Source organism: Biomphalaria glabrata, chromosome 8, assembly GCF_947242115.1.
Source record: "Biomphalaria glabrata chromosome 8, xgBioGlab47.1, whole genome shotgun sequence".
NCBI classification, from domain to species: domain Eukaryota; kingdom Metazoa; phylum Mollusca; class Gastropoda; family Planorbidae; genus Biomphalaria; species Biomphalaria glabrata.
The window spans coordinates 1,313,728-1,327,469 of NC_074718.1; the positions used below are offsets into that span (position 1 = coordinate 1,313,728).

Below are 13,742 nucleotides of genomic sequence, written 5' to 3' on the forward strand. Positions count from 1 at the left end.
TACCAGTCTTTAGAAATTCTTGCTGAGAACCCTTGGAAGCCAAGTGCTTCACACAGGTACTTATCCCCCCTTGGAGTTTTTAGAGCGGATAAAACAAAATGGAGTTGGGGGTGGTAGCTCATAGCGCACCCACCCACGTTCCCCTGTGTCCACCAACTGACATTTATACTGTTACGAAGTGTCCAGTTCGGTTGACTCATCGAACAGCTCCGTGTTAGTCTCACATTTCGTCCCGCGCCACAGACATCTGCCAGTCTACCATCACAACAGTCTATGGCAGGGGTTCTCAACCTGTGGGTCGCGACCCCCCTTGGGGGGGTCGATCGACGATTTGCCAGGGGGTTGCCTAAGACCATCGAAAATATGGATTGTTATTGTCTACTCTTTTAATGCTGTATGTGTGTGTTGGAGTGGGAGATTGTAAAAAGGGGTCGCCGAGCATAGAAGATTGAGAACCGCTGGTTTATGACGTAATCTTCTCTGCTTGAGATTTTTTTTTTCTGTTTGCGCTACATCGAAGAAGGCGCAAGTCACGGAGAGTTCATAAGGCTGTCTTTCCCGAGCGGGTCATTCGCGATCAGTGCAGAAGTCGGCTCAGTGCAAAACATCGTGATTTAATATAGACCACGGCGACTCGTGCCAATAAGTCCCACAAGGCAAGATAAAACATTGGACATGTGTTATAGCAACATAAAAATGGCCTACACATCTCGATCGTTATTTCCCCTCGGAGAGTCGGACCACACTTACACCTGTGTACAAATCGGTTTTAAAAACAACAAAACCCGAAGTACAGTCCATCCAGTCATGGTCTGACGACGCTGTTTTACAGCCACAAAGTTGTCTGGAGCAAACAGATTGGGACATGTTTGTAAACAACTGCCCAGACAGATGAACTTACCACAACTGTTAATTCGTACATCCAGTTCTGTGGAAACTATAATTATATCAAAGAAAAAAATTAAAACATTCAGTAATAATAGACCCTGGATGACTAACATAAAAAAAAAACATTCTGTCATCGAGAATTCATAGAAGTCTATTTATAAAGCGATGGTTATGAGTTTGTATGTGTTTTTCGTGTGTGAATGTTGTTCGTATGTGCATCTATATTGTTATTGTACAGGAGTTACGCTGAGGGTGTCAATTGTAGTCAAACTGAATTTCCATTTGATTGGATCAATAAAGTTATCTTACATATTATAAACGTTACTTCAAAAAGGAAAATAATTACGTCATATCACGTGTCAATCTAGTACCAAGTGTCTGCAGTCAACCCCGCAACGTGTCATACAGCCCAAAAGTATCTCCGTGCTTCAGCACAGCCATCGCGTGTGTCCATTGAATTTAGGAAATTTAGGCACCGGATATTTAGGCACCACGTATTTACGGATATTTAGGCACCGGATATTTAGGCACCCGGAAATTTAGGCACCCGGATATTTAGGCACCCGGAAATTTAGGCACCCGGATAATTAGGCACCCGGAAATTTAGGCACCGGATAATTAGGCACTTTTTGACAAGGCGGAAAATTAGGCACCGGATAATTAGGCACTCTTTAATTAGCGACCTTAATTTTGAAAGTAGTTTTAAAATGTTAACGTATATGTTATCCTTAGGCTATGGGCTATCGGTGACGTTATCAAAAAATAGCAACCATAACGATTCTAACTAAAGAAAAGCCGACAAAATGGGGAAAATGACAATCATGAGAATGTGTGGAAAAAAATGACTCCTGAGTCATTATATAATATAGACATCACAGCATTCAGGAAAGGGGAGGTTGAGAGGATTCACCGCTCATTGCTTCCGTCCATCACCAACCCCTAAGGTTGACTGGTGAGTTTTTTTAAATTGATGATTATGCAAATTGTGTAAATATTTAGTTACTAATGTAAATACTTAGGATTAAAAAGTATTATAAAATATTTTTATTATGTCGGGGAGTGTTGGTGATAAATATAATCGCAATCGCCCTCTGCTTGTGGAAAAAGGAGGGGTCGTACTATTAAAATGGGATGGGCGGGGCGAGGGGGGGGGGCGCACACACTCTCACTAAAATGAGAGGATTTCTCGCAGGTAGATGTAAACTTAGTCGTAAAAGTAACGTAGTGAATCTGAAGGCTATACACTGGACTAAAGGGAATGGAAACACAAAGGTGTTCAAATGGAAGTCTGGTGATTATATTTTAGAGGCCTTCCAAAAACTTTGGTAGACATATTTCTGTTAAAACCATCATAATAATAAGAACAGTAATAAAAATAATAATATATATAAGGGAAATGAAGATAGTTAAATTTGATTGGCAGTTTTGAAAGTTAGGGAAACGAGTGTTTTTTTTTGTTGTTTTTTTAATATGTGTGTGTGTGTTTAATAATGAGTGTATGAAACCTTTTTTGTCGTTTTTTTTTTTTCATTCTGAAGAAAAAAATAATTGTATAAGGTAGGCCTACTGAACACAAAAGGAATGGGGGAATCATACCTTCTCGAAAATTGTAGTAAATATATTTGGTTTATGATAGAGAAGGCGGGGTTAAATTGGAACATCAACAATCTTCTTTAAGCAGAATAAGTATTAATAAGAGACCAATATTCCAAAAAAAAAATTATATTTACATTTTTAACTCATCTGTCTTCTCCATAAACTTTTTTTTTTAATTTTCAAAACAGTATATTTTATCGTAATTTCTAGCCGTTTTGCGATTTCCATTGCTATTTATATAAATATTATATTACATAAATCTACATATTAATTCAATAAAAGTTAATGACCACATTTGAAGGACGTAACACACCTGTACACTCCCACAATAGATCTTCCTAAAGGGGTTACCCATTAACAATATAAAAGAAGGAGTGTTGATAATAGATATTAATGCTATTATAAAATATGTATACTACTTTAGTTTATCAACATATTTAATTCCTATAAGTAACGCGCGCAAATCCACCCTGCTCATTTCCATTCCCACTATAAGAAGACAATTTTCTCCAGACTTCCATTTTAGCAGTTATGTTCAATGCTGTACCCTGCCCTGTACTCCAGTGTGTAGCCTTGAGACTCATTGCGTCATTTTCACGACCTAGTTCAACATCTACCCGCCACAAATCCTCTCCTTTAGTGGGAGTGCGTAGAGGGGGAAGGGTTAAAGACCAACTGAAGAGGTTTTTATCGAAATTGAGATAACTATTGATTATGATAGTAGATGGTATCAAATATAGATCCTAAAAATTTGAGTTAAAAGAAATACATATTTATACTAGAAAAAGTCATTTGAAAGTGTAAAAAAATTAACGAGATTTGAAATGGCTCTGTCATGGCCGAAAGCGGAAGTGACGTTATAGTATGGAAATCACGGAAAAATGTCGAGCTCAAGACACAAGATCTAGCTAGACCGCCTAGAGGATTCTAGATCTTGTTTTTTTGTTATTAAGACCAACTTAACGTAGACAATTTAGTCTTATTGTAACTAGATATGGATTTAGATATCTAATAATAGATTTTTAGCTAGATATATTTTTTTTACTAGTCTTAGTTTAGAATATTTAGATCTAGATCTAGATCTAAATTATTCTAAATCTAGTCGTAGATCTAAATCTAATTTAGTATAAATAAATTACTATAAAAATAAATAAAAAAAACAATAATATAGGAATATAAAAATATAGTCTTATGACTTATATAGTGACTAGCCTAGGCTATAGGGCTAGGTCACTTCACTAGTGGTCTGTAATATTAATATATATAGATTCTATGTCCTGGTCCTGGGGAAGGTTCTGTCTAAATCTTTAGTTGGTCTATAAAAAAAAGTATTAAAAGTCTATTCTTGTTTTGTAGTAGGGCCTACTACAAGATTTAGAAGACTATTATCACTTATAGTCACTATAGTGTCTATAGTAACAATAGTTTTTAGAAAGCATATATATAATTTTTACATATCATCTAAGGAAGGTATAGATCTAGATTTATAAATTAATAAAATCTAGACTTACTAAACTCTTTCATCATTAGACTCCAAGAATTATAAGAATTAAGATAGATCTACTATAGACCTTTATAGTATATAATCTAGTTATATTACTGTTATATTCTAGTAAAGTAGCACTAGATTCCTCTAGGCTGATATTAATGTTCATATTATTTATTATTATTATAGCTTTTATATAGCGCTACTTTCCGTCCCGAGACATGACGTTAAACTGCGCTCCTCTTTCCTTAGCACTTTTGGAGCTCAAAAGTGCCCTACTTCTGTTCTATCATTGTGTCTGCCTCCTCTTTTCCTAAGTCTGCCTTCATTGATCATCACACTGTCTCCTTAACTTTAAATTCTCACTACGTCCTAGACCAGTCCGTTTGCCGTGGACTGCGACGGGTAAGGGGGGATAAAGAGATCCTGGTGTTTGAGTGGTGGCTATCTGAGGATAAACCACAACAACACAATACTTTGGCTCCAAGTTCCCCTAGACCTGAGACCCAGATGGCCCGCTCTGGGTCAACCGGCTGGTCATGCCGAGCTACCAGCATAGGTCGTCGACCTATGCTGGAGGGCGGTGGCTGGAGGGTCAATCAGGGAGCTGCTGTATTGGACACATGTCCGATGTAGCAGCTGACTGAGTATAGCACCTGTGTAGCCCTGGCGGGCTCATTCTGGACATCCGAATGGCCCGTCCCCTTGTTGGACTCGATGGCGGGTGGGGAGCACAGGTGCCGAATTAACCAAACTATATATGGACCAAAAAACACACACAAAACTACTTGCCCCAGACCTATGTCTGGGCAAGAAACGACGAATTGACGATAAAAAAGAGGAGGTCGCAAAAAGCTGTGCCACCTGGCCATCATTTCTGGTGGTTAGATGCACAGAGGAGGGAAAAAGCCTGACCAAGTTGAGCCCTTTTATTATCTATAAGGGACTCAAGTCAGTAGTGGGAGAGCCCAAGAGTGTGTCTAAGCTACACAAAACAATGGAACTCCTTGTAGAAGTAGACAGCAAGACACACTCTGATGGGCTTTTAAGATGCAGAAGACTCTGTGATCTCCAAGTGGAAGTCATGCCACACAAGAGTCTGAACACCAGCAGAGGTGTAATCAGCTCTAGGGACCTACTGGAATGTTCCGAGAAGGAAATAGTGGAGGGCATTGAAGGAGTCACCCATGCCCGGCGCATTACCAGGCGCAGGGAGGGTGAGGAGGTCAAAACCGCCACTATTATCCTCACATTCGGAACTAGGACACCGCCAGAGTATGTGAAGGCAGGATACCTACGAGTTCCAGTGAGGCCCTACATACCTAACCCCATGAGGTGCTTCAAGTGCCAGGGTTATGGACACGGCGCGGCAGTCTGTAAGAGGAACACTGTGTGTGCCAGATGTGCTGGAGAGGGTCATGAGGACAAGGGCTGCACAGCCCAGTTCAAATGCCCAAACTGTCAAGCTGGCCACTCAGCCTACTCCAAGGACTGCCCTGTGTGGAAACAGGAGGTTGCCGTGCAGGAGTACAAGGCAAGAAACGGATGTACCTTTAGCCAGGCGAAATCGGCTGTACTGGCCCTACCCAAGGGTCAATTCGGCTTGACAAAGACCTACGCCCAGGCTGTTGCTAAGAAAGGAAGATCCATAGCCACACAGACGGACACATTGACCCCACCACCCCCTCCTCCTCCCCCAACTCAGAAGAAAACACCGCCAAAGAACACACCTCTGAAGAAACAAGAAAGCCCTGTTGTCATGCTAAAGAACAGGTTCTCTGTGCTCGCTGATGAGAGCATGGAGACTGAGCAGCATGTCAAAACCAATACTCCGGGAGAACCCGGAGACATCATGTCTGACACAGGTTCTCCTCAGAGAACCCAGCCAGACACCCCAACCTCTACTGAGTTAGAGGTTGACCAACTCCCTAAGGGGAGAAATCAAAGCGGAGAGGATGCCCGAGGTGAGAGAGGAGGAAATAACCTCCGCTCTAACCAGAGGGATCTCCCCTCTCCAGAGAGAAAGACTTCCCCCAAAAGGGGGTTGTCCTCCTCTCCATCCAAACCCAAGAATAAAAATACCAAGGTCACTGGAATAAAGGGAAACCCCCCCCGGGGGCCTCCCAAGGCCAAATAGCTCCAAGTAGGTCATCTAGAATAAGCCATGGATTCCAGAATTGTACAGTGGAATTGTAGAGGCCTCAAGGCCAATTACGAGGAAATGCAGCTACTGATGGACTCTGAGACTCCTGTAGCTGTCTGCTTACAGGAAACATTTCTAAAAGATTGCATCAGCTTCCGAAGCTACCGTGCTTACACCAAGAATGTTGAGGATGCAGAGAGAGCATCAGGTGGAGTCTGTATCCTTGTGAAGGATAGCATCCCCCATGAGAGGGTAGAACTACAGACCACACTACAGGCCGTAGCAGCTAGGATAACCCTTCACAAGGTTATCACTTGCTGCAGCCTGTATCTACCACCAGGCGCTCCATTAAACCGAACAGACATGGAGGACCTATTGAAACAACTCCCCCGGCCTTATTTAATCCTTGGGGATTTCAATGCCCATAACACCATGTGGGGATCCAACAATACCGACACAAGAGGTCGTATGCTGGAGGATATCTTCCTCCAACATGATTTATGCATACTTAATGATGCATCACCGACCTACTTGCACCCAGGAACTGGATCATTCACATGCATTGACCTCACCGTATGCGTCCCCGGACTTCTGGACGATTTTAAATGGTCAGTTAGCAATGATCTACGGGGAAGTGATCACTTCCCAATCATCATTACTAACAATCTCCCTTCATTGGGACGACCTCAGCGGTGGAAACTGAATAAGGCCGATTGGGAACAATTCCAAAAAAGATGCTCTGAGGATATCACAGAAAATATCCTCCATGAACAGAACCCAGCTGATACCTTTGCTAGCAAGCTACTAAGTATAGCCAGGAAAGTTGTACCCCTAACCTCTGCAAATCCAAAACGGCCTAGCAAACCATGGTTTGATACAGCTTGCAAAAGTGCTATTGGTGATAGGAAAAAACGACTGGCTGCATTTATAAAGAATCCTTCCCAGGAAAACCTAAAGCTATTCAGGATAGCTAGAGCAAAGGCTAGACAAACCATACGGTCAGCCAAAAGGAATTCCTGGAGAAGTTTTGTCGGCAGTCTGGATGCCAAAACTTCTGCTAGAGCGGTTTGGAAGGCAGTAAGGCGAATCAAAGGGAAAGAATCAAATGCAATAGGGCATTTGAAAAATCAAGGACGAACTGTCACGTCCCCCAGAGAAATAGCTGACTGCCTTGCATCCTCAATAGCAGAAAAATCATCCACTGCACACTACACGCCAGAGTTCCAAAAAGTCAAAACCAGGGAGGAAAGACACCCCATTGATTTCAGGTCAGAGAACAATGAAGACTACAACAAACCGTTCTCACTTGAAGAACTGAGGGAATCGCTGGACAAGTCACATGACACAGCGCCTGGAGAAGACGAAATCCATTACCAGTTCCTCAAGCACCTTCCCGAACCCTCATTGGCAGTCCTGCTAGGGGTCTATAACTGTGTGTGGCAAACAGGCGCTTTCCCAAACAGCTGGAGGAAAGCCACAGTTATACCGATACCTAAACCGGGAAGAGACGGCTCTGACCCAGCTAACTATCGACCAATAGCACTAACAAGCTGCATCTGCAAAACCATGGAAAGAATGATTAACAGTAGGCTGGTCTGGTACCTGGAAAGGAATAAAGTGATCTCAAACTACCAGTGCGGATTCCGGCAGGGGCGGACAACAACTGACCACCTGGTAAGGCTGGAAGCTTATATTAGAAATGCATTACTCAGAAGAGAACATCTAGTAGCTGTATTCTTCGATATAGAAAAGGCCTATGACACAACCTGGAAACATGGCATTCTACGTGACCTGGCGCTTATGGGGCTTAAGGGACACCTCCCCCGTTTTGTGGAGGAATTCCTGAAAGATCGAAAATTTCAGGTTCGAGTGGGCAACTCCGCTTCTGACACTCATGACCAGGAAATGGGTGTACCCCAGGGCAGCATTCTGTCAGTCACCCTGTTCAACATTAAAATAAATAGCATCATAAATGCGCTGTCCCCTGGCATAGAGTGCTCTTTGTATGTTGATGACTTTGTCATTCTTACTTATGGGAAAAACATGAACACCTTAGAAAGGAAATTACAGTTATGTTTAAACAAAATTCAGGGTTGGGCAAACTATAATGGTTTCAAATTCTCAGACTCCAAAACAGTTAGTATGCATTTTTGTAATCTAAGGGGACTCCACCCAGACCCTGAACTATTTATACACAAAAAGAAGATCCCTGTCGTGAAAACTACAAAATTTTTAGGCCTCACCTTAGATTCCAAATTTAATTTTCTCCCCCACATTAAGGAACTTAAGAAGAAATGCCAAAAGTCATTAAACATACTAAGAGTACTCAGCCATACGGACTGGGGAGCTGACAGAGATACCTTGCTGCTGCTCTATCGGAGTCTAATTCGATCCAAGCTAGACTACGGATCCATAATATATGGAGCAGCAAGGAAGTCGTACCTAAAAATACTGGAACCAATACAAAATGCTGCCCTGCGTCTCTGTCTCGGCGCGTTTCGTACATCACCTATCCCAAGTCTCCATGTGGAGGCTGGAGAACTCCCCATGGATATAAGAATGAAAAAGCTTGCAATGCAGTATATAGTCAAGCTAAAATCCAACCCCACGAACCCTGCTTTTGACTCCATATTTAACCCCACAGAGGTAGAATTATACAATCGAAGGCCTAACGTCATACAGCCGCTGGGCCTTCGAATGAGAGAACCCATCCAAAATTTAACCCCACCCATTGACCAAATCTCTAAAATAGAAACCCCTCAGAATCCTCCTTGGCTAATGAATAAACCCAAATTAAATTTATCCCTCCTTAATTTCAAAAAAGAAAATACAGACCCAAGCATACTACAAGTCCACTTTAGGGAACTGCAGGAGAGCTACGGAGATTGTGGCACCATCTACACAGACGGATCCAAAATGGAGGGAAAGGTCGCGTGTGCCTGCTCCTTTCGGAACAAAACAATCTCCCGTAGACTCCCCGATGGCTGCTCCATCTTTACGGCCGAATTGCACGCAATATTGCTTGCACTTATGGCCGTAAAAGCATCAGAAAGGAGGAAATTTATAATCTGCTCCGACTCCAAATCTGCATTGCAAGCTTTGGGGCGGATGAAGACTGACATCCCATTGGTACATAAGAGCCTGAAGCTGTTGGACCTAATAACAGCCGACCGTAGGGATGTCACCTTCATCTGGGTCCCCTCCCATGTTGGCATTGAGGGAAACGAAGCCGCAGACAGAGAAGCAAAGAGAGCCCTAAATCATGCGGTGTCAGGAACCCAAATCCCCTACTCGGACCTGAGACAAAGTATTGCCTCTGCCACCTATCGAGAGTGGCAGAACCGATGGGAGGCTGAGACTCACAGTAAACTCAGGCAGATTGTGGCGGATGTCAGGTGGCGGCCCACATCTAAGGGTCTGACAAGGCGTGGTAGCACAACCATGTCCAGACTTAGGATTGGCCACACCTACATCACGCACTCTTTTGTACTGAAGAGAGAGGAGCCCCCACTTTGCGAGTACTGTGACTCTCGCCTCACCGTGGAACATATCCTCGTTGATTGCCCCAGATACCAGGATGTCAGGGCAAAACATTTTAGAGCCACTAATCTAAAAACACTATTTAATAATGTCGACCCTGGGAAGGTACTGGGCTTTATTCGGGAAGTGGGGCTATCTACGAAGATGTGATTTCTGAATTTGTGAACATACACTATTTACATTAGATTTTTACCAAATATTTAAATTTTTACTACCTTTACTATTTTAACTGTGAATAGACCTTAATTTTAATTATATTACTGTATAGAATCTGGCCCTTGCTGTTTAGAGAGAGAGTAGTCCTTAAGGGACTGCAGGCACGACATGGCCTAAATTGTGCCGATGTGCCTCAAATCAACAAATCAAATCAAATTAAATAGCGCTACTTTCATGCTTATAACATGCTCAGAGCGCTTTGGTCCAATCTCATTTGTGGACCGGTGGGAGGGGGGGGGGGAGGGGGTATCTAGGAGTTGCTTTTCCGTGCTGCCTTTAGGCACTCAGTAAACGCAACTCCGCCCGAGTCCGGTGTCGAACCTCGAGCCCCCTTCTAGGTAGCCAAGTTCAAGCGCACTTAGCCTCTCGACCACGCTTCCCACCAATATTCATTTAATATTACTTAATTTTTCATTTATGTATCTATTATGTATCTATTACTAAATATATATATAAATATATTTTATTTTATTTTATTGTAGAAACCTGACATTGACTAAAAGATGATCTGACGCATCCAACAGTGGATGGCTGCCTGATTGTGTGTTATGCCAGCTGGACTGTTATTTTATAAGACTGTTGAGCATCTTTTACTTACGAATCTAAAAGCTGATGCTATGACACTCAATGGCTTAGAAGAAATCCTGTCAGTTTTATATGGTTATGACAATAATCTTTAATAAATAAGTCTTATACAAGGACAATAAAGATTATTATTATTATTATCATATTTTCAGTTGGTTTGTTTTAAGCTAACGTTGTCTTAAATTTTTAGAATTAACAAATTTGTTACATTTTCTTTATAAATACTCAAAAGTGAAAAAATATTCTTTTGGATAAATTTCAACTTTGTGGGACATGCCCTTTATATTTAATGCAAACATAAAGTTATAAGGCATTATCTTTGATTCCAAAGATTAAGGATGAATGCAGCATTTCTCTTGATCACACAAACCCAGTTGCAACTTGTATATTTTGTCATATCTAATTCATTATACAGACAAACCAGTGGTTTCTATGGCATATAGGAAAGCAGATTGCATTTGAAAGAAACAGCTGAAAAGCTCTGACGAGCTTGCTAAAGACAGACGCAGACGACGAAAAAAAATTAAATTATTATAAATGCGGAATGCATAGTTTGTTTATATTTATAAATTAGTTAATGAAATGTAAATATTTCCAGTAAGACACTGTTTACAAAGATATTTTAAAGAAAATTTAGCACCCAAAAGTTATTTAGCCAGATAAATAATTTAATATTAGAACTTGAAATATTTAATAGCTTGAACCTAACTGATCAAATATATTACCTCAGCTGTTTCTGCTCTTATTATCTTATTTAAATTAAAGTATTCTGGTAATATTCTAATAGTCATAATGTTTTTTGTTTGGACAATAAAGATTATTATTATTATTACTTTGAAAATATGTTAATATAAGAAAAAGTAAAAGTGAACTATTAGTTAGCAATTCTGCTTTATAACAGAATTAGGAAAAACAAATTGAGCTCTTCATTGCTATCAGCTTTTCATTGAGCTAACTGCTTCCAATATGGGGATTACTCTTAAATTTTTAAATCATATAAGTTAAGGAAGCTGAATTTGTACTTAGTGTGTAAGTAACTATCTAGCTTTGACTTGTTTCTCCCACCCCATCTCTACACACAATTACACATTATCATTCCAAGGGCATTTGAATAAGTGAATTCCATTAGTCAAGGAGCTGTTTCTGCAACCATAGTTTCTAGCATATAGATCTACTTTGTCACATGTAAATTATGAGTGAGTCTGGTGTGAATGTACACTTTGGTTTCTTATAGTTATAATGTTTTTTGTTTGGTGTAATGCACAAATTGTAAGACAAATTTCCTTACGGATAATAAAGATTATTATTATTATTATTTTACTATCATCGTTATCAGAACGAAAAATACCGGTAATTGAAAGAATTGGTGATACAAAAAAATTGCAGGTGTACTGCACGATATGGTGGACAGAAACACTGTGTTGTGGTCAAATACTGGGTACGCATGAATGGATCTAAGTTAAACCGGCTTGCTAATTGTGATTAGCTTACACTCATTGTCATAAAAAAACCACACGTGGACTTTAACAAGAGATATAGTAGACTGATCCACGTTGTACGGTGGACTAAAACTCGATACTAGTACGCTTGATTGGATCTAGGCTAATCCGGCGAACATTAATTCGCTTACCTCTAAATTTAGTAGCGTGACCTAGTTTCCATACTATGACGTCACGGACCCGTGTAGTGAGGGAGAAAGACATCTCGAATGGCTACGAGACTAAGACTTTTTAGTGTCCCTAAAACCCACATTAAAACGCTAATATCTCATTAACGGCTGAAAAGTTATAGAAAATATTTTGCATACACGTTTTTTTAAGCATTATATTACAGAAAACAAGTATTAAAACGGTTTCTGTGATTGACCCCAAAACCTCTTCAGTTGGTCTTTAAGGTCAGGAAGCAATGAGAAGAGAATCAACTCTACCTCGCCTTCCCTGAATCCTGTGAGGTCTATATTTTATAATGACTATTAATCCGGAGTCAATTTTTCCACACATTCTCACGATTGTCATTTTTTTCCTCGTTTTGTCAGTTTTTCTTTTATATCATGAAAATTCAGTTAGAATCGTTATGGTTGCTATTTTTTTGATAACGTCACCAATGGCCCATAGCCTAAGGATAACATATACGTTAACATTTTAAAACTACTTTCAAAATTAAGGTCGCTAATTAAAGAGTGCCTAATTATCCGGTGCCTAATTTTCCGCCTTGTCAAAAAGTGCATAATTATCCGGTGCCTAAATTTCCGGGTGCCTAATTATCCGGGTGCCTAAATTTCCGGGTGCCTAAATATCCGGGTGCCTAAATTTCCGGGTGCCTAAATTTCCGGTGCCTAAATATCCGGTGCCTAATTATCCGGTGCCTAAATTTCCAGATACCGTGTCCATTAGAGCACGAGTTTTTCGTCAAAATAATGCCAACATTGGCAAGACTGCACTGGGTCAGAAATAAGGAAATTAATTCAAGTCATTATAATAGGTTAATGAATGCCTGCTGAGCACAAGTTCTCAGTACTTGCAAAGTCCTTTCTTCAGAGAACAGTACCAGGAAAAAGAAGAGGCAGACAGAGAAAGCGATTACAAAACAACTTTAAAGAATGGAAGGGGCCTGTCTTTGAAAGAGATTCTATTCAAAGCAAAGGATAGACAGGGATGGAGGAAGACGGTTGAGCGATCATGAGTGGTGCCCCAACGGGCTAACAGACCAAGGGATAGGTGGAAGTCAATAAAGGCGCCACGACAAATAGTACAGAGACAGCTGGTTCAATGACACCGAGTTAATTTTCGAATCTCCACGGCCTTAAGTGGCGCCTTGGTAGAAATGTTAGCGGAAGCAGATAGGCGAACAGCGGGTAGTGAGCCTCGCTTCTGTCCGTTTTTTGTATCGTTGTTATTGGGGGGGGGGTGTATTTTTTTTTTGGTGTTTTTTTAAATGTTTTTTTTTATGTTTTTGTTATGATATTTTTTTTTCAGTGTTTTCCAGTGCCTAAAGAGCCCCGCCACAAAGAGAATCTTTCGTCCCCTTCAGCCCATTGTACAAATATTCGTGCCCCTAATGCTATCTTCATTTTTTTTTTAAATACAATTTTGTAGAAACAAAGGGAGGATACTAGAATCAAAGCATACCAAACGACGAGAGAGAGGAAGAGAAACACAAAGACAGAAAGAAAAAATTAGAGACGTCGACATTGTGTTGATGTGTATGTGTTTGTATGTAGAGTTATTCCCCTTGGTAAGAAATCTCCTATTGTTGTGTGTGTTACGTGTGATATTAAAGAGTTTGATG

The 13,742-nt window shown here is 40.6% G+C and overlaps 1 long non-coding RNA gene across 2 annotated transcripts; it reads left to right on the plus strand.

The window, feature by feature from the left end:
- Positions 1 to 3,154: 3,154 nt before the first annotated feature.
- On the plus strand, positions 3,155 to 10,594 carry LOC129927813 (uncharacterized). 2 transcript variants are annotated; one of them, XR_008779504.1, is made up of 2 exons: positions 3,155 to 3,468; positions 10,352 to 10,594. It is a non-coding gene; the product is annotated as an uncharacterized LOC129927813 (long non-coding RNA). The 2 variants fall into 2 exon arrangements; XR_008779503.1 differs by having other exon boundaries at positions 3,155 to 3,448.
- Positions 10,595 to 13,742: the final 3,148 nt, after the last annotated feature.